Source organism: Bos mutus, chromosome 12 (assembly GCF_027580195.1).
Source record: "Bos mutus isolate GX-2022 chromosome 12, NWIPB_WYAK_1.1, whole genome shotgun sequence".
Classification (NCBI taxonomy): Eukaryota; Metazoa; Chordata; class Mammalia; order Artiodactyla; family Bovidae; genus Bos; species Bos mutus.
In genome coordinates this window covers 11701180-11727947 of record NC_091628.1, presented here as the reverse complement: position 1 = coordinate 11727947, position 26768 = coordinate 11701180, and the positions used below count along the sequence as shown (strand labels likewise).

At 44.6% G+C, this 26768-nt stretch overlaps 1 protein-coding gene across 1 annotated transcript in view; it reads left to right on the top strand.

Moving 5' to 3' along the window:
* Positions 1 to 26768, top strand: part of VWA8 (von Willebrand factor A domain containing 8) — a 384198-nt gene that overhangs the window by 294485 nt on the left and 62945 nt on the right. The window lies entirely within an intron of this gene.

The window sequence follows — 26768 nt, the reverse complement described above, 5'->3', positions numbered from 1 at the left end:
TAACTCATAAAAGGACCAACTCTGAAACCAGACAGACCAGCCTCTGCATCCTGGCTCCTCTCCGTACCAGCTGTGTGACTGCAAACAACTCACTGTACCTCCCCAAGCCTCAGGCTCTTCACGTTAAATGGGAGTGATAAAACTTGAGATAACCCATGGATAGAGTGTATGACAAGTACTGATATTCATGACCCATGCATATTTCAGCATATGGCAAATAGTAGCACGCAGTAAATATTTGCAGGGCTTCCCTGGTGGCTCAGTGGGAAAGAATCCGCCTGCAGTGCAGGAAGATGTGGTTTTGATCCCTGGTCCAGGAAGATCCCCTGGAGAAGGGAATGGTTACCCACTCCAGTATTCTTGCCTGGAAAATCCCAAAGACAGAAGTGCCTGGCGGGCTACAGTCCATGGGGTCAGAACAAGTCGGACACGACTTAGTGACTGAACAGCAACAACCAAATGTTTGGTATCATTAATAACTTTAGGTACCTCAGGGACCACAAGGCAACCTCAATGAGTAAACTGAGGCCTGGAAAGATTAAGTGACCTATGTGAGATTGTACATGTATTTGATGGCAGCAGCTGAAAAGGCAGTTCTGTGTCTTTAGGACTCTTCCTTTCCTTAGGAAATGGAACTGGGGAAGAGGGCATTGGGGGAATCATCCTTTCTTACTGTTTTTACAGCATGAGCCTTATGGCTCCTCTGCCCACCTCAGTCCCTTCCTGGAATGTGGAATCTCGTGTTCCACCCCAGGAGACTCGCTGGACCCCTTCCAGCCAGGGGTCTCCAGAGATGCCATCGCCCTCTCTCAGTGCTGTATCCTGTTCCTCCACGTGGGATAGGTCATTCAAGAGCTCCTCTGTGTCCTCCGCTCTCCCAGGAGCTCCGAGGAAGCAACGCGCTCCTTCATCAGTCTGCCTGAATGACACACACGTTCCATGGAAAGAACGGATGCCGCCCAGATCCGTGCAAGGGGACGGAGGAGGGGGATGCCACACAGATGCACACTAAGCCCGGCCACACTGGGGCCTGGAGGACATCTGAGTCTCGTTTCATACTCAGTATTTGGAAACAGAAAACCCAAAAGGAAATCTCCACGTCCCCTGGCCCTGAGTTGTACTCCTCCTCATGTCCTAGCAGTTGTGCAGCCCTTCCTTAGTGATGAGAGAAAGAGCCCTAGCGTCTGGCTGCAGGGGGGTTTGGGCGAGTGACGGTGATCGTGGGATGTCTGCAAGATCTGCAGATGGGTGAGGAAAGATCTCTGCCTTTCCGTAATAGTTATATAACTTGGTTGTGGCATGGAGCTCTAGTCAGTATTATCAACATAATTACCAGCATCAATTTTTAGTTATTGAGAACTAGGCTTGTAAAGAATAAAACTTTAAAGTAGGAAAATTAAATGTTTTAGCTTACTGAAATCTCATAATTTCTGTCAGTTTAAAACATTAGTAGTTGTCTTCTATGATCATAACAACGTCTGCCTTTACTACAGTATAGAACTGGGAACTATTCTCATTTGTAATAAGCTATAAGGGAAAAGAATGTGAAAGAGAATGTGTGTGTGTATAACTGAATTGCCGTGCAGTATGCCGGAAGCTAACACAACATTGCAAATCAGCTGTACCTCAGTTTTCACAAAATCTGCTTTTAAACTCTAGTGCCCTGTAACTTTAAAATTTTTTTGCTAAATGGAAAGCATCAGCCTAATATTTTAAACTCTCTCATAAAATATTTCTTTATTCATGAAGACTCTAGGCATAAATGATGTCACTTGTAATTCGTGGCATGACTTGCCTTTAGCAGTACTCTGATCTGTGATATTATTGCTATTATGAAGGTAATTATAACTGTATCACTTCTGAGACAATAAAAACGTTTTTGTAGGTCTGTATGCAAAGCATTTGAAGAAAAAGATTATTTTACTGACTGCCAAAGGTAGCTTCAAGCAAGAACTATTGTGCAGGAACTTTTATAGACATAGATGAAATTCCTTTTGCCATTTGAACAGTGTTTATGTTCAGGAAAGTTCACAGTTAAATCTTTGACATACTGTGAAAGGGCCTTTTGTTCTGCAGAAAAACAGACTTCCTCATCCTTTGAGTCACCTTGTTTTTATCCCCTTGTTTACTTTTCAGGGGAAATAATGCCCACCCCCACCAAGAAATGTCAAGGGAAGAACTGTTTCAGAAACCAAGGTCTTTCTCCGTGAGGGAAAAGGGCTTGGTTACTGGCAGAAAAAAATTAGAAATATTTTTAAAACCTGAATGAGATAAGTAATGTAATCTCAAGCTTCAGAAGAATTATTTGGATAGGATTTTATCCAAGGCTAAAAAGGGGAATCTTTTTTTTATCATCATAATAAGCAGTGATCAGGCTCAGGAAACCCGAGACACTACCTGGGGCTACAGAGTCCAGAGGTACTTTATAAAAATTAATTAATTAATTTTGGCTGCGCTGGGTCTCCGTTGCCACGCTCAGGCTTTCTAGCTGCAGAGAGCAAGCGGCTCCCTAGCTGCGGTGCGCAGGGTTCTCAGCGCGGTGCCCTCTCTCACCGCGGAGCACGGGCTGTGGGCAAGCAGGCTCATAGTTGTGGCACACGGGCTTGTTGCCTCAAAGCATCTGAAATCTTTCCAGACCAGGGGTCGGACCCATATTCCCTGCATTCAGTTCAGTTCAGTCACTCAGTCGTGTCTGACTCTTTGCGACCCCATGAACCACAGCACGCCAAGGCCTCCCTGTCCATCACCAACTCCTGAAGTTTACTCAAACCCATGTCCATTGAGTCAGTGATGCCATCCAACCATCTCATCCTCTGTCGTCCCCTTCTCCTCCTGCCTTCAACCTTTCCCAGCATCAGGGTCTTTTCCAATGAGTCAGCTCTTCACATCAGGTGGCCAAAGTATTGGAGTTTCAGCCTCAGCATCAGTCCTTCCAATAAATATTTAGGACTGATTTCCTTTAGGATGGACTGGTTAGATCTCCTTGCAGTCCAAGGGACTCTCAAGAGTCTTCTCCAACACCACAGTTCAAAAGCATCTATTCTTCAGCGCTCAGCTTTCTTTATAGTCCAATTCTCACATCCATACATGACTACTGGAAAAACCATAGCCTTGACTAGACAGACCTTTGTTGACAAAGTAATGTCCCTGCTTTTTAATATTCTGTCTAGGTTGGTCATAACTTTGCTTCCAAGGAGTAAGCATCTTTTAATTTCATGGCTACAGTCACCATCTGCAGTGATTTTGAAGCCCCCAATAATAAAGTCTGACACTGTTTCCACTGTTTCCCCATCCATTTGCCATGAAGTGATGGGACCGGATGCCATGATCTTCGTTTTCTGAATGTTGAGCTTTAAGCCAACTTTTTCATTCTCCTCTTTCACTTTCATTAAAAGGCTCTTTAGTTCTTCCCTTTCTGTCATAAGGGTGGTGTCATCTGCATATCTGAGGATATTCATATTTCTTCCAGCAATCTTAATTCCACTTGTGCTTCCTCCAGCCCAGCATTTCTCATGCTGTACTCTGCTTATTAGCAGGCAGATTCTTAACAACCTGAATCACAGTCAGAACAATCAGACTCATCTGATTCTGAATCGCCAGGGACATCCCAGAGGTACTTTTATACTATGTTAGTAAAGAGCCCCTCTGCTAGTTGTATAGATTGTCTGCGACATACATCATGTGACATTTCCCCCTAGTTGGTGGAATCCAGAACTAGTTTTATGATAAACTCAGGCTAACGCCACTCCTATCTGAATTATCTGAGTAATATTTATTTATCAATAAATAAATATTTATTTATAAGTACATGTGACCTCAAAACTGATTTTGAAAGGGAGAAGCATCGCTGTTTTGTTCATCGCCGTATGCCCAGTGCTGGCACAGTGCCCTGCACTTTCCTGGACACCCAGTAAACGTGTTCCTCAGATGAATGAAATAAACACTTAGGCTTTCAGGAGGAAAATCCCAAGTAACAGTCTTGAATGAACACACGCGCTCGCTTCTTTTTCAATTATATCATTGTGTAGATAAACTCTATGTGTTGCGACCCTGTGGACTGCAGCTCCTCTGTCCATGGCATTCTCCAGGCAAGAATCCTGGAGTGGGTTGCCAGTTCCTTCTGCAGGGGCTCTTCCTGACCCAGGGATCGAACCTGCATCTCCTGTGTCTTCAGTACTGCAGGCAGATTCTTTCCCACTGAGCCAGTGGGGAAGCCCTAGTGTGTACATCTGTCCTTACCTAATCTGCATAAGTGAAAGAATCCTTGGGGTTTGGGGATTAGCCATTCAAACCCCTCTATAATCACCCTTACTCTGAGACCTAATTTGCATAAGTGAAAGAATCCTAGAGGTTTAGGGATTATCCATTCAGACCCTTCATAATCACCCTTAATCTGAGGCATCCAGAAAAATGTACCTAGGAGCTTCTTTCCATCTAGGTTGTAGCATAGGTCTGTCAGTTGCTTAGTCCTGTCTGACTCTTTGCGACCCCATGGACTGTAGCCCACCAGGCTCTTCTGTCCATGAAATTCTCTAGGCAGTAATACTGGAGTGGGTTGCCATTCCCTTCTCCAGGGGATCTTCCTGACCCAGTGATCGAACCCAGTCTCCTGCACTGCAGGCAGACTCTTTACTGTCTGAGCCACCAGGAAAACCTAAGTTTGTACTACAAGCAGAGCATCAAAGGCAGTGATCTTCATGCTCTGGGATATTTCCAATGGAGGTATTTTTTGTCTGTAAATGCTAAACAGAGGTAAGATTTACTACCATTGTTAGAAAAGCTAGTATGTCGTATGTGGGGCAAAGGAAAGGGACTGAAGCGTGCCCATCACTGTTAAGCTTTCTGTTCTGTCCTCCATTTACTCTTTGTAGCGCTCCATGTGACAGGCAACGATACCCCCGTTTTACAGATGAAGAAACAGGATCTCATTGTGTCATATGCTTTGTGTCCTACGGCCAGTAAGTGACACCATCAGCTTTGTACTGTAGAGCAGGCAATAAGTCTGCTGGTCATGTTCAAGATGGGCTGGTATAAAACCGATTCAGACCATGTATAAATATTATATTTTACTAACCTTCTGGAAGAGATGCTTACTCATTGAGCTATTGTCCAAATAACCGATATTGTTTTTTATAAATCTGATATATATTAAGAAGGAAAAAGTGATTGTTTTTCAAAAATATTCCTCACTTTCTTGAACCATATTACGCTTTGTAAAACACTGAATTCTATAACTCTCGAAAACACACTTGTTTAAAAAAAAGAGAAAGTGTCAGAATAAAAACCTCACACTTATTATTTGAAGATAGTGTGATATAGTAGAAAGAATCTGATAAACGTGGCTTTTGGAATGAGATGGACTGGAACTTGAATCCTAGCATCACCAGTTAATTTTGTGTGACGGTAAGTCACTTAACTTCTCTAAGTCTTTGATTACTGGCTTGCAAAGTAGAAATAACCATGCCTAACATGAAGAATTGTGAGTATTAAAAGTAATGTATGTGAAGTGCCTGGATTGTCAGCAGTATGAGGGCAGGGGCAGGGGTCAGGGATGTATTGTTCACACTCTTCCCAACGCCTGGTGCAAGCACAGGGAGACCCTCTTCATTAGTGTTCACTGAGTGAATGAATGAATGAATTCTTCTCAGCAGCAACATGGTTCAACTCTGCACATATCAATCAGGAATATTCTTTCAGAACTTTAACGAGAGGGAAAAAAAATAGCACACATTCTTTTCTCTGCATTCTTGGAAATGCCTTTCTTCCTCTAGATGAATATATTCTTATGAAGAAAATGGGAAATGCACATCTGATGGTATCTGATTTTAAGAGAAAGAAATCCTAGTGAACAAGTGAAATAAACTGAAGAGCAAAGCCTAACTTGAAATTTGTAGGCAAAGACCTGCCTTTTCCCTGGCACTTCAGCCTCTTCCATTCTCATTTTTTAAGGTATCCATTTCTCTCAAGTCTTACTTGGAGCAGCCATACAGCTGAAAATGTTTTGAGTCCCCTTCAGGCCCCATCTTTTGCAGCTTTGAGCAAACATGTTCTCAGGAGCTCAGAAGTCGTCAAGTTCTCATTCCAGCTGCCAAAGCCATAAAGGGGCTGCCGCGTTCTGGGCAGAGTGTGCACTGCATTAGGAAACATCAGTTTGGTGTTTGTAATACTTGCAGCAACATTGAACTTCCTGTGCGAGGTCATGAATGAACAGCAGATCATGAGTGTTAGTATAAGACTGGACATATAGTGTTATTATAAGAGTTACTATAAGAGAGGGGAGTGTTATTATAAGAGTGTAGAATTCTCAGCCTAAATTTCAGAAAATATTCTTGATTAAAATCCTGAGTTAACTTTTTCCCAGTGCTGATATTAATCTGATAGATATTTGGCTCATCTCTACTGAAAAAAATGAGTATTTTGTACTAAGCAGTGTCTATTTCACACTCAGAAAATAAAATAGTAATAATAGTTAACGCTTGGACTCCCCTGGTGGCTCAGATGGCAGAGAATCTGCGTGCAATGCAGGAGACCCAGGTTCAAACCCTGGGTCGGGAAGATCCCCTGGAGAAGGGAATGGCAACCCACTCCAGTGTTCTTGCTTGGGAAATCCCATGACAGAGGAGCCTGGCGGGCTATGGTCTGTGTGGTCACAAAGAATTGGACACGATTGATCGACTAACACTTTCACTTTCAATAATTAACACATATACATTTAATGTGGCCAGGCACTGTTCCCAGTGAGTATGCATATTAACCCTTCTTGACACATCCCTATAAGGTTGTTAACCTCATTTAACAATGAAGTACCTTACCAAACTAACAAGTATCAAGAGCCAGGATTTGAATCCAAGGAAATTGGTTCCACTGTCTGTGCTCTTAACCACTGTTAGAGGACATTTTGAGTAGCAGGAATACATGTCTCTTCTTCTAAGACTGAACAAAATACATATTTTTTGATCACCCAAGAAAAGTGCCTATGGGCAGAGCAGACCACCTCCCTACATGCTGTTTTTCTTCACATGCAACGTGTCTAGGTATTGCGTGAAGGCCGATATGAGGAAATCCTCAGAAAGAGCTTTACAAGGGTTTTCCTGTAGCTAAGGGTAGTCACTCCACTTCCCTGGAGAGAAAAATGCTGTAATATATTGAATAATAGCACAATACAAAGCATCCGAGTTAGTCAGCTCACATACTAAGATTCTTTCAAGCAGAATCCTTGGGATTTTACATAATATGATAAGAAGTAAGAAAGGAGATAACAGGTTTACTCTCCCAGGGTTTGTTCCTTGAGAGCTGCACTTATCCAACCTCACTTAAAACATTTCCATGTGGGAGTGATCTTCCGGCACATATGGGCCACTGTGCAGAGCTAGCGAACTTGTTCCTTGGAAGAAAAGCTATGATAAACCACTGTGCTGGGTTTATCTCTCAGTGCTGTGCTTAGTCTCTCAGTTGTGTCCGACTCTTTGCAGCCCCACGGACTGTAGCCTGCCGGGCTCCTCTGTCCATGGGGATTCTCCAGGCAAGAATACTGGAGTGGGGTGCCATGTCCTCCTCCAGGGGATCTTCTCGACCCAGGAATTGAACCAGTGGCCTGCACTGCAGGCAGCTTCTTTACCAACTGAGCTACCAGGGAAGTCCCGTAGCAAACCTAGACAGTATATTAAAAAGCAGAGACATCACTTTGCCAACAAAGGTTCGTATAGTCAAAGCTATGGTTTTTGCAGTAGTCATGTATGGATGTGACAGCTGGACCATAAAGAAGGCTGAGCGCCAAAGAAATGATGCTTTTAAACTGTGATGCTGGAAAAGACTCTTGAGAGCCCCTTGGACTGCAAGGAGATCAAACAAGTCAATCCTTAGTCAGTCCTAAAGGAAATCAACCCTGAATATTCATTGGAAGAACTGAGAATCTCAATACTTGGGCCACCTGATATGAAAAGACCCTGATGCTGGGAAAGATCAAAGGCAGGAAGAGAAGGGGACAACAGAGGATTAGATGGTTGGATGGCATCACCAACTCAATGGACATGAGTCTGAACAAACTCTGGGAGATGGTGGAGGACAGGGAATCCTGGCGTGCTGCAGTCCATGGGGTCGCAAAGAGTCAGACACAACTGAGCAACTGAACAACAAGGGGAGGGTGGATTGCCAAAGGGCCATCTCTGGACAAATCAGGAAAAAAGAGTCACTTTCTCCAGACTGCCCACCCCAGAGCCTAGTGCTGGCAATGGGAGCCCAGTGTGAATTTCATTCCTGCTCACATGGAAAGAGACAGGTGGAAGGGGCACTTGGAAGGAACCCCAGCTCCAGGTGATGAGAAGGTAGCTTCGGCATTCATTCAGCACTTAACTGGTTGTTGAAATCTCCTGCTCACCAGGCACTGTCCTGGGTGCCAGCTGTCCCAAGTTGAGAAGTCCTGAATGTCTGTCCTTACTGAAAAGAGCACAGGCTAAATAGAGAACCAGGAGTGTGATGGCTGACTGCAGCTGGGAGTCTAGGAAGAAGGGGTTCTGGATCAGGCAAAGGGATCCCTGAAACTCCAGAGAAAAGATGAAGCAGGGGACCAGTGCACAGACTCATGCCATGGGGAGTCAAATTGAGACCTGGTTGCTAACAGAGAGATCCAAGGTAGGGACTTGTCCCCAAGGGAAAAGGCAAGCGGTCAGGTAGAACTGAGTGCAGAGAGACAGGGCCGCAGCGGGGCTGGCTTGAGGCTGAGCGGCATTTGGGGCTAAGGCCTCAGCCAGCAGAGAAACCTGTTTCCCTGGTGGCTCAGACAGTAAAGAATCTGCCTGCAATGCAGGAGACACAGGGTCGAATCCTGGGTTGGAAAGATCCGCTGGAGAAGGGAATGGCAATCCCATGGACAGGGGAGCTTTGGGATCACAGAGTCGGACACAACTGAGTGATTGACACTTTCACTTTCTTTCAGAGTGTATAGAAGTATCTGGAAAAGCTGAAGTGTATCTATTATGCTGTAAGTTTTCATAAAGAGTCACTGTAAGAAAACTGATACTAGAAATTTTATTTGTGAATTTTGAAAAATTAATTTTTTATCTCAAAATTCAAACCATTCTACTTTCAGAAAAGTGGTGTTAATGTGGGCTTGGAATAAACAGATCCTTACAGACAAATATAGACAAATATGTATGCACTCTTCTGCCAGATGGTGAGACATATATAACCCAGTATGGCCTGTGGCAGTTACTACCCAGAAAGAAAGTTTAATTCAATATGCAGATGGAGTAATAAACTCCAACAGGCTGGGTGTTATCCACATTCTTGGTTATTATAGGACGACCATGTGATTCCACGTGTGAGACTGAGATGGGTGCTATTAATAATTACTTTGGGACAATAGATGTTAATAAGGACTACCCAGTCCAGCAGGTCATGTGATAAACTGGTTATTAGTCATTTTATTTCTGTTTGTTTTATTTTATGTAGAATGTGGTTTTGTAGGATCCCTCTGGTATTTTGGAATTATGAGTTCAGAATGTATCCTCATACAAAACATTTGCATACCAGGAAAAGGGTTCCCCACTCCTCCCACTTACCATGTCTTAATTAAAGTCTTCTTTGCATTATAAACCCATAATGCATTCTCAAATGCCACACAGTATCTTGCTACCTGAGATCCTGGGGTCACCACGGGAGACATTATTCCCACGGTCAGAATCTCCCAAGACTGATGGAAATTGCTTTCTTTTAATAAGTAACAAGAGCATAGCAACCATCTTAGAGCTAATCATGGACACCACAGCAGGAATATCCCGTCCCCAGTAGATAGCCATTCGAACTCCTTACAAAAAAGCTGAGCCAGGACACCTAAGAAGGTTTAGAATTCCAAAAGAACTTGACCTGCTATGCATGACAACTAAGCACATCCCCCAAACATTAAATTTCTAGAGGTTTCAAAGTGAAATAATCTATCCACTGACTTTGACTAGCATTGTAGTTTTTCTCAAAACCAGTGATCTCTAGATGCTTTGAAAACTAATTATTCTTCATATAATTCATATTTTAGTTATAATTTGTTTTTTCTTATTAGTATTTCAAATTACCTTTTTTCTAAAAGAACTGTTACTCTTACTCGAGGCATTCATTCTAAGTACATTCCTTCCCCCAGAAAATGCCTCCAACCCCTGTATCCAGATCTTGCCCAGAAACAGCATCATTCCCTTGCTCTTCTCCTTCGTCCTTTGTGTTCATTCAAGCAGGTGCTTGAAGATTTTTTTAAGAATATGTTTGTATATCTTGGAAGAAAAAAACAAGGAAGGGTTCTTTGAAACAGAAAGTTCTGTGCAAGTGTTGTTGATAAACCCAGTGGTTATCAGAGATCAAGACTGGACAGGAGACCTTCTCAGACTGATTCTCTCTTTCTCCCTAACCTGTTTTTATCTTGTCCTCTTTGTTTTTGTGGGTTTTTCCTTTAAAGAGAATAAAGCAATTAATTGTTTGGATACTTTGCTTCAATAAATTGGAAATATTCCTTTCCAAAAGTAATTTAATAAAATAAACTTTAAAAACAAATAAGAAGGAACGTCCCTGAAGGTCCAGTGGTTAGGACTCCATACTTCCAATGCAGCTGGTGGGGGTTCGATCCCCAGTTGGGGAACTAAGATCCCACACTCCTCAAAGCATGGCCACATTTTTTTTTTTTAAGTCAAAAGTAATCTAACGTTTCATCATCACCAGAATGATCCACTCAAGCCCCATTATCTAGTAATAATTGCCACCAAGTAAAAGCTAGATCTGTAAGAAGCTACAGACTTTGAAATGTATTCTACCTGCTATTTTGAGTATAAACAAATCAGATAGTAAACAGAAGCTCTGAATTTAGCATTAAATAGTCAGATCACTAGACAGAGTTCATCCATTGCATTTAAAAATAGGCCAAATGCTAGAAATGGAGGTTTTTAACTAGCAAGCATATGCTTTTTACATCACTGAACTGGGTCTCCTCTGTTTCAGTTAATCTCGCCACACTTTGAATGATTACTTTTTTGCCAGATTGATTTATTTTCCCTCTTAGTCTAGCCATCTTTCAGGTTTAAAACTTTCAGCTTTATTGAGCAAAGGGAGTATCCAGAAGAATTCATTGCATCTTGGTTTGTGTAAGTCTACCAGCAGGAGAATTTTATCACTCCCTCGGGGTGACTCAGAGCTGTTCGGGTACCGCTGCCTGGTAAACTATTTCTCTTTATTTATGGTGTGTGAAACGTGAGGGAGAGTAAAATCCGGCCCCCGAGAGCATTCCCCAAGCCTGCACATTGCTTTACTTCTGCTCCAAGCACTGACGTGAGCAGGCTCTGCCGCAGACAGACCCAAAGGTCACGTTTCCATTTTGTTCAGATTGAGAAATACTTTAGATAATTATCTGTCTTTTGTATCTAAGAAGAATAGGAGCGGGGGAGGGAGTTGTTTCATTTCCTTGAATTTTCTTTGCGGGCCTGTGAGGAGCCCTCTTGAAACTGTAAAACAGAGTGGAGACCCGGCCCAAACTGGAGCACGGTTGCTCCCAGCTCAGCCCAGCCCTTAGCTGAGAGGTTGCTGTTGCTGAAATCCTCTGTTCTTAGGATAGCTCACTTGATGTCCCAAGAGTTTACCTGCATGTGCATAAGGCCAGTCTGTATAAATCAGATAACATTTCCTCTTGGATGTATATGCTGCTGCTGTTAAGTTGCTCAATCAGGTCCAGCTCTTTGTGACCCCATGGGCTGTAGCCTGTCAGGCTCCTGTGTCTGTGGGATTCTCCAGGCAAGGATACTGGAGTGGGTGCCATGTCCTTCCCCAGGGGATCTTCCTGACGCAGGGATGAACCGGTGTCTCCTGCATTGCAGGCAGATGCTTTACCATCTGAGCCACCTGGGAAGCCCTCTTGGATGTACATAACCACTTCAAAGGTTGCAAACATTTATCGAAAGGCACGCTGTGTGTTTCAGTTATGCCTCTGGGCTGTGGGCTGGTGCTTTTAAGGTGCCCAGAGGATGGCAGAGGGAAAACCACACCTGGGTTAATAAGACTATTGTGTCACAGAAGACACTGTGGAGGAGGCTTGAATGGTGACAGCCTAGGAGAATGAAAGCAGCTGTTGTTTGAGAAATTCAGGAACGACTTCTAGAAGGTGTCATTTTCAGGACTGCTTTCCTCATGTCCAGATACCTGCAATTTGTCCAAATTATAGTTTTGGATTTTATTCATCTAGCTTCTTTATCTCTTTTTTTTTCCCCCCACAACCAGTGTATCTATCTTATAGGTACTTAGTAATCTTCAAACAGATGACTGTATTCCACAAAACTTCCATTTAAAGGAATGTGTTGGGAAATTTCAAAATTATGTTGACTGTTGTAAAAAGTCTCTTAAGCCTAGAATGCATAATAATGGAGTTTCCCTGGTGGCTCAGATGGAAAAGAGTCTACCTGCAACGCAGGAGACTTGGGCTCGATCCCTGGGTTGGGAAGATCCACTGGAGAAGGAAATACTAGAGTTGGCTACCAACTCTAGTATTCTTGCCTGGAGAATATTCTCACCAATCCCTACTTTCTCCAGACTTCAAGCGATACTCTCCCATATTCTCTGACAATGTTTCAGTCTCCTGCTTCCCAAAGAAAACAGAAGCTACCAGAATGCAGCTCCTCCAGCTCCCCAGGTGCAGTTATAGAAGCCCACTCACCAAAGCTATGCCAGCGCCCCCTCCTCCCCATCCAAGGCCAGTCTGTCCTCCCATCTGGGAGCAGAGATTTTGCTGCCTCCTTTGTCTCCTTTTTGTCGGGTGTCTTCACTCTCTCTCCTTTCTGGGTTCTTCCCATTGGTGTTTAGCACACTCTAGTGTTTTTTCTGGACCCCGCAAATCTCATTTGCTATTACTCTAGTGCGTGTGACTCTAACTTCTTGGATCCCGGGGGTTTTCACGTAAACCTCAGTGTGCTCTGATAAGCTTATTCCACTTAGGCATGGCAGTCTGCGCCAAGGAGGAGACGTTTCATCATCATAAACCTCCGGGAGTATGCACTGCGGGTAGATCGTCCCTGTGCTGTAGGAGCTGTATCAGCAGAGACAAAGGGCTCTTCGTGTCAATGATCACTTCATCCCCTGCATTCAGCCGAGCACCCCTCCAGCTGTTCTTTCTGCCTGAAATCCCAGCCTCCTGGACTTCCCAACTCTTCCTGTTCCTTCAAGATTCTTCTTGGGTGTTACCTCTTCCAGGAAGCCTTCCCTGATACAGCCAGCCTCAGGAGCCTTTCCAATACATTCTGCTCACAGGTCCTGCTTACTTACCCTGGCATGGATCTCCACCCACTCTCTGCACTGATTCACAAGCACAGATCCACACCTGGCTGGAAGCTCCATGACGTGCAAAGCTGGGTCCTATGTCTTTATGTCCTTAGCACCAAGCAGAAGTCCTGCTCACAGCTGGGGCTTTATTAAAGGCTACCACAGGCAGGTAGGCAGTCTGACAGGAAGGAGGAAGAGAGGCACTTGAAGGTTCGTCTAAGTTATATATGTACAGACTTGCCCTGAAAAATAGCTCAGAAGCAAACTCTTTTCCCTCTTTTTGCTGATTCATTTCTTTCCCCCATATCTTTAAATAATGTACTTAAGTTTCTTCTTGATTTTTCTACATTAAGCATTATCTTTTGACCTCAACAATGTGCATTCAAGATTTAGCTCTCTTTCAGTTTCCCATCCCGACTATAAGATACACAGTTAATATCTTCCAAACCCACTATATCATACATCCCCTCAATAGGTTTGTACTGGAATTTTGTTTAAGCCAATGTTATAATGAGTACAATAATTATGTAATTATTATAATGAGTATGTAAAACATTATCAACCAGAAGAACCATGTGATGTACTTACATCACACTTCTGCCAGTCTTCCCCCTCGATTTCTGGTTAAGGAAAGCCAAGAGAAGATAAGGAACTTCCTCCAAAGTTATTTCACCAGAACCGAGATCAAAAGCCAGTCTTCTAATTTCCATTGAAATATTTTTTGTCCATGACATCGAGCTGCCTCTCAAAAAATAATTCTTTTAAGTCTCAGTGAATCAATCTGAAGAAAAAAACAAACTTAACATGATTATATCAAAGTATTCTTTATACAACTTTCATTTTACTCAAATAAATTTCTGATGACAACTCATATTTCTTAAACTTTAGGATTGAAACAAATGTAGACAAGGATCCTATTTGTAAGGAACTTAGAAGCAGAGACTTCCCCCGTGGTCCACTTGTTGGGAATCCACCTTCCCCTGCAGGGGACACGGGTTTGATCCCCGGTCGGGAAACTAACTTCGCATGTGCCACGGGGCAACTAAGGCCAGGCTCCGCGGCTAGAGACTCCCGGGCCCTGTAGCCACTGAGCCACGCGCTCTGGAGCGCGGCAGCTGGAGACTCCCGGGCCCTGCAGCCACTGAGCCCACGCGCTCTGGAGCACGGCAGCTGGAGACTCCCGGGCCCTGCACCCACTGAGCCCACGCGCTCTGGAGCGTGGCAGCTGGAGACAGCCCAGGCCCCGCAATGCAGACACCGTGATGTGCAGATAGACAGCAACAGAAACCCCAAACTTAGAACTAGAAAGAATTTGCTTTGGTGTTTCATTTTGAAATGAGAAAACTCAGGCCCAGAAAGGCTGAGTGACTTCCCCAGGATGACCCCGTGAGTGAGGGGCCACACTGGGTTGGAATTGAGGCTTTGGCATTCAGGCCAGTCCCCGCTCTGCTGCACACTCCCTCCTCTCAGACACTGCTTCCGTCCCCTCAGGCACTTTCCTTCACTTGAAATCTGTGCCTTACAGATGCCCAGCCTCATTCTCTAACTACATTAAACTCACTCATCCTACAAATGGCATTAAGACAGGTCTGCTACTGCTAAGTCACGTCAGTCGTGTCCGACTCTGTGTGACCCCATAGACGGCAGCCCACCAAGCTCCCCCGTCCCTGGGATTCTCCAGGCAAGAACACTGGAGTGGGTTGCCATTTCCTTCTCCAATGCATGAAAGTGAAAAGTGAAAGTGAAGTCACTCAGTCATGTCCGACTCAGCGACCCCATGGACTGAAGCCTACCAGGCTCCTCCATCCATGAGATTTTCCAGGCAAGAATACTGGAGTGGGTTGCCATTGCCTTCAAGTCAAAAATGGGCCATAAAGCATGTTGCTTAAAACCAGGCTGGTGTTAAGTTGCCTTGCCTGGCTGCACAGCCAGAATCCCACACTGTGTTAGCAGCTAGGGTACGTGCTGTCAGTGGAAGGAGACAGGATAGAAACATTCCCAGGTGTAAAGAATTAGAGTCACATCGCAGGAGACAGAGGAGACGTGGGCAGTACACAGGAAATATAGCGGCCACCCAGCTCCCCGCAGTTCAGCCCCAGGGCCCCAGGTTAACCTGGGGTTTCTGGACTCTGTGCTATGTTCTCTCCAGTTCCCTTCAATGACCCCTTTCATCTCCAGATGACCAGGTCATGGCTGCACATACACAGCTGCACGTCCTGAAATTTGCGCTGCCTTCTGCACTTGGCCTCCCAGAACCCCAAGACAGCGCTGCTGGGGGGAGTCCTCAAATGGGGGCACAGAGTGAGCTTAGTGGAGTTGGGGCGCAAGGAGAGGGAGGGGAGCCCCGAGACGAATGCTGAGGGAGCTTGCTGGCACAGAGTCCAGGACTCTGTCCAGAAGGGAGTTAGAGTTCCCAGGTGTAAACAGGAAATGGGCAGAGAAATGCTGTTAAAGAAACTGTAGCACTAACACAGCAGAGAAGATGACCAACTCGTGTATATTATATAAACCCCCAATCATTTAGTCATTCCAGGAATCGTTTGTATCCAATTACCAGGTAGCTCTAATATCACTGATATGTAATGTAATTTGTGTCTTATAATTCTGCCCTCAATTTCATTAGAAAGCTTTATTTTACCCTAAGGTATTTGAGGTTCTAAGTTCATGGCTCAAACAGGAAAGTGAAAAAGTTGACTGAAAACTCAACATTGAAAAAAATAAAATCGTGGCGTCCTGTCCCATCACTTCATGGCAAATAGATGGGGAACAATGAAAACAGTGACAGACATTATTTTCTTGGGCTCCAAAATCACTGCAGATGGTGACTGCAGCCATGAAGTTAAAAGACAGTTGCTTGTTGGAAAAAAAGGCTATGACAAACCCAGACAGTATATTAAAAAGCAGAGACATTAATTTGCTGACAAAGGGTCCGTCTAGTTAAAGCTATGGTTTTTCCAGTAGTCATTTATGGATGTGAGAGTTGGACTATAAAGAAAGCTGAGCACCAAAGAATTGATGCTTTTGAACTTTGGTGCTGAGAAGACTCTTGAGAGTCCCTTGGACTGCAACACGATCCAACCAGTCCATCCTAAAAGATATCAGTCAGTCCTGAATATTCATTGGAAGGACTGATGCTGAAGCTGAGGACTGATGCTAATTCATTGGAAAAGATCCTGATGTTGGGAAAGATTGAAGGCAGGAGGAGAAAGGAACGACAGAGGATGAGATGGTAAGATGGCATCAATGACTCAATGGACATGAGTTTGGGTGAACTCCGGGAGTTGATGATAGACAGGGAGGCCTGGCGTGCTGCAGTCCATGGGGTTGCAAAGAGTCGGATATGACTGAGCGACTGAACTGACTGACTGTCTAGCAAAGCGAAACTCAGTGGTATTCTTTTCTTCTCTCCCAAATGTCCTGCTTTCTAACTTGCCTCCTTCAGTTCAGGAGAGCAGCTATCAGACTTCTATATATTCTTGGTGGCATGTACCCCACTAGAGCCACTGTGTAGCTTTGGGGTGGCCACAGTGGTGATGCCTGTCATGCAGCCGTTCATGTATTTAATACACATTTTCTGAGCATCTGTGATACCCAAAGACAGGGAGCTACACTGATATGACCGAGAGGGCCTCTGGATGTTCACAGTGTAGAACTGACGCCAGGTTCTATATCTGGTCATATTTGCCTCTATAGCACTGATTCCAACAATGCTATTTACCACTTAAAGAAAAATTTTCTCTATTTTACTTTATTTGTTGTTTCTGGCTTCCCTGAGCCTTTGTTGCTGCATGCAGGCTTTCTCTAGTTGCCATGATTTCTCTTGTTGTGGAGCACAGGCTCTAGGTCCACAGGCATTAGTAGTTTTTGGCTTTTGGCCTCTAGAGCACAGACTCAGGAGTTGTGGTGCATCGGTATCTTCCCATGGCATGTGAATCTTTGCAGGCTTGGGATCAAACCCATGTTCCCCTGCATTGGTGGGTGGATTCTTAACTCTGGGACCGCCAGAGAAGTCCCAGAAATATTTTCTTTAAAAATGTGTGTACGGTATTTACAATAGCCAGGACATGGAAGCAACCTAGATGTCCATCAACAGATGAATGGATAAAGAAGCTGTGGCACATATACACAATGGAATATTACTCACCCATAAAAAGGAACAAATTTGAATCTGTTGAACTGAGGTGAATGAATCTAGAGCCTGTTATACAGAGTGAAGTAAGTCAGAAAGAGAAAAACAAATATCATATATTAACACATATATTGGAATCTAGAAAAATAGTACTGATGAACCTATTTGAGGGCCAGGATGGAGATGCACATGTATAAAATGGACCTGTGGACACAGCAGAGGAGGGAGCCCTAAGCCCTAAAGTCGCTCAGTCGTGTCCGACTCTTTTGCGACCCCATGGAATATACAGTCCATGGAATTCTCCAGGCCAGAATACTGGAGTGGGTAGCCTTTCCCTTCTCCAGCAGACCTTTCCAAACCAGGTCCCCCACATTGCAGGTGGAGCTTTGAGACATGAATACTACCATGTATAAAATAGATAGCTAGTGGGAAGCTGCAGTATATAACACAGGGAGCTCAGCTCAGTGCCCTGTGATGACCTAGAGGGGTGGGATTGTGGGGGAAGTGGGCTCCAGACAGAGAGGATATGTGTATACTTACAGCTGATTAACACTGTCGTATGGCAGAAACCAGCACAATATTGTAAAGCAGTTATCCTCCAATTAAAAACACTTTTTAAAAGAGGGACAAAAATGCCTGTTATATATGCACACAATAAAGGCATCCATTCTAGCTATTTCATGTGTGTGTTTTGCCCACATTCCAAGTGGTGTTTGTGAGCTGCAGCAGCAGCCTGGAAGGGCCCCTCAGCCACCAAGCCTCAGAGCACAGAACCGTAAATACTCTGAGCCAGCGAGCGACACACGCCGTCCTCCTGAGCTCCGTGTGTGTGCAGTGCATAGAGCTTGTTTCTCTACAGCCTCTCGATGCCATTGTTTTCTTTTCTGGTTAATGGTTTTAACTCACCGTGGTTGTCCAAAAGTGCAGAGAATGCTGGGCCTTTGGAAGCAGAGGAAGACTGTCTTGCTAGATGTGAAAACACAGGTTTTACAAGAACTCCATGTGCTTTGAGGAAATGGTGGAGGAAACTCAGGGTAAACATCAGGAGACAATGACTTCATAAACAGGACTAGAATCTAAGATGATGAACCAACAATGGTATGAAGAATAGCTGAAAGAAACGATGGCTGCTGACATAACCTGACTTTAACACAAGCGAAACAGAAAACCGTTTGCCAAAAATGTTTGATGCTGGAAATCTCCACGAGGAGGATGCTATGATAACCTGTCCACACTGATTCAGTTAGCGTTCCTATTTTCAGAAAAGAATTCCCCCAAGCTACATGTGTTTGCATGGAGATCGGGTCAGTGCGTCCAAGCATTTTTAGAACCTGGTCTTATTAAAACCCCCTTTGCTGTTCCCCACCCTAGTGGTTGGGTGGCTTTTCTACACACCCTTCCTTTTCCCAGCAGCTTAACATCTCAGAGAATCCTGTTGACAGGGAAAGCACAATAGATTTTAAAACTGCCACACAGATTTTGTGTTCTCGGAGGGAACACAAGGCTTGGGTATAAGACTGAAATCACCTGGGCCAGGAAATGCCAGGAAAGATCATTTAGCTTCTGTAATAATAAAAGCACATGGCAGTAGATGTCTCTTGCCAGGGCCACCGTGTGTATCACAGAACGAAAGCATTTGCACACTCTTTGCCGTAGCAGAGATGGCCTTGCGCGGCCAGCCTTTTCCTCGCTGTGGATGTCTGTTGGCCGGGCTTGAATTGACTCAAATGCTGAATGTTAACCTTTTGAAGTCTCTGGAAAATAAAAGATGCAAAAATAGGGAAGGTAGATATACAAAGACCTGACAGTTTTCCCTGCCTCCACTCTCTGAGGGCTTCCTGGGTGATGCTAGTGGTAAGGAACTAGCCTGCTAATGCAGGAGGCTATAAGAGACCCTGGAGAAGGAAATGGCAACCCACTCCAGTATTCCTGCCTGGAGGGTCCCATGGACAGAGGAGCCTGGTGGGCTGCAGTCCACGGGGCCGCAGAGTCAGACGCGACTGGCGTGGCTCAGCACGCATGCCACTCTCTCTGAGTTGAATCAGCAGCTGTTCTGTGAGAAGGTTTACAACGCTCAGCAGGATCAGTCGCAGCAGGTGGTATCTGTGCTGGCTTGTCCTTGCCAGGGAACTGTCGCCGTGCCAATTTTTTGTGATTTTCTAACATGGCTTTTTGACAGTCACCTACCTACACACAATGATAACAACATTTGGTTTCCCTTAAAGATTGGTTTGTGCGTAGACCGTCTTAATCCGTGAACCATCCTCTCGATTCCATTATCTATGTTCTGTATTCAAATTTTCCTAAAGTCCTCTGCATCTTTTGTTCCTATTTGAATTTAAGCAGAAGAAAGAGATGAGTAAGGACTCTGAGTAAAGTTTGAGGTTGCTTTAGGCAAATTCTGCATTGTATTGTAGACAGCCATTCCAACAGCTCTGTCTAGACCAGAGAGCAGGAGAGAGGCCGCTGCCCACACACCTGGGGGGCACGGAGTCAGCTCAGGCAGGTGGCTCCCCAGAAACTGGAGCTGAGGCCGAGGCAGGGATCAGAGTCAGGCTGCGGGGAGTGCAGGATCAGGATTTGAGAACCACGCCATGGGGCCAGCAGGGCCGCATGCTTCCTGCCCCTGTCGGGCAATGGCTGTCCGCTGACCAGTGGCTGAGCACGGCTGTGCTGGTTGCCAGTTACAGGCTGGCAGGAGGAGTTCCTGCCAACAGCTTATTGTGAAGAGCACTGTATGCAGAAGCTGAAACTCTTACATTCTGTTGCCTATCTGCCTCTCCCACATGCATTTAATGCATATTTATTAGGCATCTGGGCTTCCCTGGTAGCTCAGCAGGTAAAGAATCCACCTGCAAAGCAGGAGACCCTGGTTTAGCTCCTGGGTTGGGAAGATCCCCTAGAGAAGGGGTAGGCTACCCACTCTGGTATTCTTGGGCTTCTCTCGTGGCTCAGATGGCAAAGAATCCTCCTGTAATGCAGGAGACCTGGGTTCAATCCCTGGATTAGAAAGATCCCCTGGAGGAGGGCATGGCAACCCACTCCAGTATTCTTGCCTGGAGAATCCCATGGACAGAGGAGCCTGGCGAGCTGTGTCCATGGGGTCACAGAGAGTCAGACATGACTGAAGTGACTAAGCACAGCACAGCACGTGTATGTGTAAGTCACTGTGCCAACAAAGATAAAGGTAAGGTAAAATATCCATAAAGTGCTATTTTTGCCCTCTTGTGAGCCCAAGTCTGTGAAACCTATAAAACATTGTTCACCTTAATCAGACTGGGTATTTTTGTTGCAGAGTAATGGATTTCATGAAAAGAGTCGTTCCCGTGGGGAGGATCTTTTTCAGAAACTTTGATCACAGATAAAGAAATAACATAGGATGCACACAGGGATGCATTCCAGAACGTCACAGCAGGTGGAGAAAGGAGGGTGTTCGGGGGTTACAGTCTCAAGTATTTTAAAGTATTTATCAACCTCATCACTTATACCAGAAAGTGAAGTATGCGTAAGTCTCTGGGAGTGTTCAAGCAGAGAGAGTGGGGTTGAGTTTCAAGAAATGGGCAGGCAGGGTCAGGAAGGACAGCTGATGGTGGACTTGAAGAAGCCTGTGAGAAAGGACCGGAGTCTTTCCTAAGGCAGAAAGAGCTGCCCGCTCCTTCAGGACTAGAGAGACAAGAATTGCTGTGGGACAAGCCACGGCCCGCCTCCTGCCTGTCGCCTGTCGGTGCTCACCTCATAGGCCTTGTCTTCAGGGCCAGGGAGCAGTCCCAGCATGCCCCCATCAACCCCCCACCTCATCCCCCATCTCTGCCTGCTTGCTGGTCCCTAGACTTTATTTCCCACTTTTGTGATAAGAGCACTTACCATGTGAATGCCCTTTGGGGGAGAATTATTTAGTATGAATGAATATCAGCTACAGGATCGTTTTTTAATATTAATCACCACAAATTAGATCATCTCCTGCTTTTTAAGAACTAAGAGGATTAAAGAGGACAGGAGGTCACTGAATACGTGAAAGAAAATGTTGCCACCAGCCAGGGGGAAACTGGAGATGAATTACATACTTGGATGGCTTTGCCAGAGGTTGTAGCTGGAACACAAAGAAGCTGTCTGTGGACAACAGTAGTTTTATCATGTGTTATCGTTGTAGAAGTCGCGTGTTGTTTATGAAAACTGGGTAAGGAATTGTTGCGTTTTTTTTAAAGAAGCTGTCTTCATCTGAAAGACCATCATACCTAGGAACATATTAATGTGACTTTCATCGTATCTGTAATAGAAATTTCTTATATTTTTCATATGCGTGCATGCTAAGTCGCTTCAGTCGTGTCCAACTTTGCAACCCTATGGACTGCATCCCAGCAGGCTCCTCTGTCCTTGGGATTCTGTAGGTAAGAATACTGGAAATGGGTTGTCATGCCCTCCTCCAGGAGATCTTCCTGACCCAGGGATCAAACCTTCATCTCTTATGTGTCCTTACTTTGGCAGTCAGGTTCTTTACCACTAGCACCACCTGGGAAGCCCCTATTTTTCTTATAACCTCAGACAAGAATCTGTTTTAGGCAAATGTATTCAGTACCTTATTATGGTCTGTATTACCCTGCGCTGTGATTTTGTTCTACGTTATAAAATATTTTCCTGGAACCAAAGATCCTGTTTCTTGTTATCTCCATATTCCAGGGAGTAGTGAATGTACCATAAACATACACAGAAATGTTTGAATAAGAAAATGAATGATCAAGTGCATTGAATTGCTTGCTAATCATCAAATCATCAGATCAGATCAGATCAGATCAGTCGCTAAGTCGTGTCCGACTCTTTGCAACCCCATGAATCGCAGCACGCCAGGCCTCCCTGTCCATCACCAACTCCTGGAGTTCACCCAGACTCACGTCCATCGAGTCAGTGATGCCATCCAGCCATCTCATCCTCTGTCGTCCCCTTCTCCTCTTGCCCCCAATCCCTCCCAGCATCAGAGTCTTTTCCAGTGAGTCAACTCTTTGCATGAGGTGGCCAAAGTACTGGAGTTTCAGATTCAGCATCATTCCTTCCAAAGAAATCCCAGGGCTGATCCCCTTCAGAATGGACTGGTTGGATCTCCTTGCAGTCCAAGGGACTCTCAAGAGTCTTCTCCAACACCACAGTTCAAAAGCATCAATTCTTCAGCACTCAGCCTTCTTCACAGTCCAACTCTCACATCCATACATGACCACAGGAAAAACCATAGCCTTGACTAGACGAACCTTTTGTTGGCAAAGTAATGTCTCTGTTTTTGAATATGCTATCTAGGTTGGTCATAACTTTCCTTCCAAGGAGTAAGCGTCTTTTAATTTCATGGCTGCAGTCACCATCTGCAGTGATTTTGGAGCTCAGAAAAATAAAGTCTGACACTGTTTCCACTGTTTCCCCATCTATTTCCCATGAAGTGATGGGACCAGATGCCATGATCTTCGTTTTCTGAATGTTGAGCTTTAAGCCAACTTTTTCACTCTCCTCTTTCACTTTCATCAAGAGGCTTTTTAGTTCCTCTTCACTTTCTGCCATAAGGGGGGTGTCATCTGCATATCTGAGGTTATTGATATTTCTCCCGGCAATCTTGATTCCAGCTTGTGTTTCTTCCAGTCCAGCATTTCTCATGATGTACTCTGCATATAAGTTAAATAAACAGGGTGACAAGATACAGCCTTGACGAACTCCTTCTCCTATTTGGAACCAGTCTGTTGTTCCATGTCCAGTTCTAACTATTGCTTCCTGACCTACATACAGATTTCTCAAGAGGCAGATCAGGTGGTCTGGTATTCCCATCTCTTGAAGAATTTTCCACAGTTTATTGTGATCCACACAGTCAAAGGCTTTGGCATAGTCAGTAAAGCAGAAATAGATGCTTTTCTGGAACTCTCTTGCTTTTTCCATGATCCAGTGGATGTTGGCAATTTGATCTCTGGTTCCTCTGCCTTTCTAAAACCAGCTTGAACATCAGGAAGTTCACAGTTCACATATTGCTGAAGCCTGGCTTGGAGAATTTTGAGCATTACTTTACTAGCATGTGAGATGAGTGCAATTGTGTGGTAGTTTGAGCATTCTTTGACATTGCCTTTCTTTGGGATGGGAATGAAAACTGACCTTTTCCAGTCCTGTGGCCACTGCTGAGTTTTCCAAATTTGCTGACATATTGAGTGCAGCACTTTCACAGCATCATCTTTCAGGATTTGGAATAGCTCAACTGGAATTCCATCACCTCCACTAGCTTTGTTCATAGTGATGCTTTCTAAGGCCCACTTGACTTCACATTCCAGGATGTCTGGCTCTAGGTCAGTGATCACACCATCGTGATTATCTGGGTCATGAAGATCTTTTTTGTACAGTTCTTCTGTGTATTCTTGCCACCTCTTCTTAATATCTTCTGCTTCTGTTAGGTCCATACTATTTCTGTCCTTTATCGAGCCCATCTTTGCATGAAATGTTCCTTTGGTATCTCTGATTTTCTTGGAGAGATCCCTAGTCTTTCCCATTCTGTTGTTTTCCTCTATTTCTTTGCACTGATCGCTGAAGAAGGCTTTCTTATCTCTTCTTGCTATTCTTTGGAACTCTGCATTCAGATGTTTATATCTTTCCTTTTCTCCTTTGCTTTTTTTTTTCTTTAATTTTTAAATGCCAAACATCAAAATGAATCCACCACAGGTATACATGTGTTCCCCATCCTGAACCCTCCTCCCTCCCCATACCATCCCTCTGGGTCATCCCAGTGCACTAGCCCCAAGCATCCAGTATCGTGCATTGAACCTGGACTGGCATCTCGTTTCATACATGATATTTTACATGTTTCAATGCCATTCTCCCAATTCTTCCCACCCTCTCCCTCTCCCACAAAGTCCATAAGACTGTTTTATACGTCAGTGTCTCTTTTGCTGTCTCGTATACAGGGTTATCTTCTCTTCTTTTCACAGCTATTTGTAAGGCCTCCCCCAGACAGCCATTTTGCTTTTTTGCATTTCTTTTCCCTGAGGATGGTCTTGATCCCTGTCTCCTGTACAATGTCATGAACCTCATTCCATAGTTCATCAGGCACTCTATCAGATCTAGGCCCTTAAATCTATTTCTCACTTCCACTGTATAATCATAATGGATTTGATTTAGGTCATACCTGAATGGTCTAGTGGTTTTCCCTACTTTCTTCAATTTAAGTCTGAATTTGGCAATAAGGAGTTCATGGTCTGAGCCACAGTCAGCTCCTGGCCTTATTTTTACTGACTGTATAGAGCTTCTCCATCTTTGGCTGCAAAGAAATATAATCAATCTGATTTCGGTGTTGACCATCTGGTGATGTCCATGTATAGAGTCTTCTCCTGTGTTGTTGGAAGAGGGTGTTTGTTATGACCAGTGCATTTTCTTGGCAAAACTCTATTAGTCTTTGCCCTGCTTCATTCTGTATTCCAAGGCCAAATTTGCCTGTTACTCCAGGTGTTTCTTGACTTCCTACTTTTGCATTCCAGTCCCCTATAATGAAAAGGACATCTTTTTTGGGTGTTAGTTCTAAAAGATCTTGTAGGTCTTCATAGAACCGTTCAACTTCAGCTTCTTCAGCATCAAATCATAGGCAACTGTAATAAGTAGAATTTCTGATATTATCATGGCAGTTTTCAACATCAGAAAATTTAAAGCATGTCTTCTGGAAGTAGGACATCCTGCAAAGATTGAGACCTTGGCTCCTCCCCCACTGCCTCTCATTTGTCTTTTAATTAATGAATCAAAAGTTAGTTTGCATGCATTGGGCTCCAAGTAGCAGAAAACCCAATTTACAGTAGCTTAAACTATAAGGACAGGGCTTCCCTGGTGGCTCAGTGGTAAAGAATCCACCTACTAATGCCGGAGATGTGGGTGCAGTCTCTACCTCGGGAAGTTCCCACGTGCTGCAAAACAACTAAGCCTGCGTGCCACAGCTGTCGAGCCTGTACTCTAGAGTCCGGAAACCACAGCTCCCGAGCCCATGCGCTGCAACTCCTGAAGCCCGGGCACCCTAGAGCCCGTGCTCTGCAACAAGAGAAGCCGCTGCAACTAGAGAGGAGCCCCCACAACAACAAAGACCCAGCACAGCCAAAAATAAATAAATAAATAAAAAGTTCTTTATATTAAAAAAAAAAAACCTATGTCTAATAACATTATTTGCTGATGTAGAAGCTGGAAGTAAGTGACTCCGTGGCTGATTGAGCAGCTCAGCGGTGTCATCAGGGACACCACCCGCCCCGTCCTCCCCTCTGCCACCTCCTCCTCATTGCCCCGTGGTCACCAGGTGGACTCCCCAGCTCGAAGCACCATGTCATCACTCCGTGTGCAAGCCAGAGAGCATGTGTATGCTGCAAGGTAGGGGCAGCCAGTCCCTGCAGGGCCGCGAGCGAGCTCTGTACCCGAGAGGAAAATCTTTCCCAGAAACCTCCCAACAGAATTTGTCTTACATCGTGGCTCCCAGACTTTCTTCCCCGGATACATCGCTGGCAGAGGGCGATGGGAAAGCTGGGCCTCGTCCCAGCTAACGGTGATTCATCTGACTTCTGTATAGAGAGGAGAAAGAGGCGTGGATGTTGGAGAGGCAGCTGCAAACGCCTGCCGAGCCACACCTCGTCTCCAGCTGGAAAATGAGAATCGGCTGTGTTGTCCAGTCATTCCTCCAAGAACGCACTTTCCTTCCAGGAGTGTGTTCTGGCTATTTATATCGTTTTACTGACATTTTTTAAAAAATCATGAGTGTGAGGAGGAGCCTAAAGTATAGGGCCTTGCCTAGGATTACAGGGCTTTCATGAGTCATGTCCCTCCACTACTTTGGGTTTGGGTTGCTTCACTCTGGAACATTTTTTATGAGTTATAATTTACAAGGTCTATGCTTTGTTTTGTTTTTCCATCTTGATTCATATGAAAGAGGACAACTTCGGATTATAACATGCTTATCTAAAAGGATGTAGGATGCATCAGCTGTGACCAACACAGCAAAGAGCTCATCATGGGCATCAATTTGCATCAACACTTGTAAGAGTCTATGATATTTTGTGTTTGGGGCAAAATTTTGATCCATGTGAGTGAACACATGAGTGCATGCTAAATCACTTCAGTTGTGTCCGACTCTTGCAAACCTATGAACTGTAGCCCACTAGGCTCCTCTGTCCATGGGATTCTCCAGGCAAGAATACTGGAGTGGGTTGCCGTGCCCTCTTCCAGGGAATCTTCCTGACCCAGGAGACCTTGTCTCCTGCATTGGTAGGTAGGTTCTTTATATTAGCGCCTCCTGCAAAGCCGTAAGTGAACACTTACTGCTGCTAAGTCACTTCACTTAAGTAGGGTGTATATCAGTAACTGGATTGACTTGTTT